The sequence below is a fragment of the Octopus bimaculoides genome, chromosome 11, assembly GCF_001194135.2.
Source record: "Octopus bimaculoides isolate UCB-OBI-ISO-001 chromosome 11, ASM119413v2, whole genome shotgun sequence".
Lineage (NCBI taxonomy): Eukaryota > Metazoa > Mollusca > Cephalopoda > Octopoda > Octopodidae > Octopus > Octopus bimaculoides.
Window position 1 is genome coordinate 66,162,241 of NC_068991.1, and position 1,456 is coordinate 66,163,696.

General features: G+C 30.4%; 1 protein-coding gene across 4 annotated transcripts in view; it reads right to left on the reverse strand.

Moving 5' to 3' along the window:
- Positions 1–1,456, reverse strand: part of LOC106879711 (CLK4-associating serine/arginine rich protein) — a 102,171-nt gene that overhangs the window by 100,006 nt on the left and 709 nt on the right. The window lies entirely within an intron of this gene.

Below are 1,456 nucleotides of genomic sequence, written 5' to 3' on the forward strand. Positions count from 1 at the left end.
ATATATATATATATATATATATATATATATATATATATAAAAACATATATACACACACAAACACACGAATATAAACCACCAACAAACGGCAAGTCAGTCGAAATTCCGAAATGATAATATCATGTATATAATGTCTGACTGCTTGAATATATAAATTTATATAGAAGTATGTACCCTACTGATACTCGTATATTTTATTTTACTTCACACATACACAGATAGATAGATAGATGGACGGGTAGACATATGCTCCGATGTATATACATATATCTGCACCCATATATTTATATATACATACACACACAGAAACTATATGTATATATATATATATATATATATACACGCGCGCACTAATACGCACAACTGCATTGACGTGCACGCCCAGAATATACATGCATACAAGTATACACACAGGCACATGCATACAAGTATATACACGCACACATATATACTCTTCGATACATATTCTTGCATATATTCACCCACACAAAATGTACAGACTTCCCTTTATATATATATGTATAATGTATTGCCACAATCATCTTTATTAATAATATATATGTTGAATGACATTCGAATTTTCTGACGAAAGTTTTTTTTTTCAAATTTTATTCTTTCGTTAAAGATTTATAGATACAACTGTGAGAATATATGCACGTATCTATGTAAGATCTGCCTCAATACTGTACGTAACTGATAGCAAAAATCGTGTTGGTCTTTTCGATAAAACATCAAGAAAAAAATTGCATGGAAATCTTTCCATTAGAACCAAACAAAGCAACATAGTCGTTCAGCCACGTCTTACAGAAAGAATTCTTGGAATTATATACAGTTGATGGGAAATTTTATTGAAATATCTGAAAAGAGATTAACAGACTGACAAGCAAATGCTAGATTCGTTTCAGAAAAATTGAGTATTGACGAAATCTTGTCTTCATTAAGTAGACCAAGTCTATAGGTTCTTTTTACGCCATACTTTTGAGCAAAGGCGAAATGGTTTCGCTGAAGCTAGGAAGTAAATCCAGGATAAAAAGACATTTCCAGAATAATAACATACCATTCCACCAAAAAGGAAGGCTGTCAAATGATTTCGATAGATTTATTAACATATTAAAATCCTCTATTTCACCTCAGTGTGTACATATATATCTACATTGAATCAACCGATCGCCCATATTTTACCTCGATTCAATTAAGTCTTCAGAGAGCAGCTATTTTTTAAATTATCTTTTGAAAATTAATTTCTTGTTAATAGTATTGTAAATTATCATCTATTTCCCCTTAAGCATTTACTAATAAATACTTTAGTCCTTAAGGGATATATATATATATTTATTTATATAAGGGCATTACTATACAAGAATGCCTCACGCTATGAGGGACTCTAAGGTCAAACTACCATAATAAACACATTTAATGTGTTTATTATGGTAGTTTGACCTTAGAGTCCCTCATA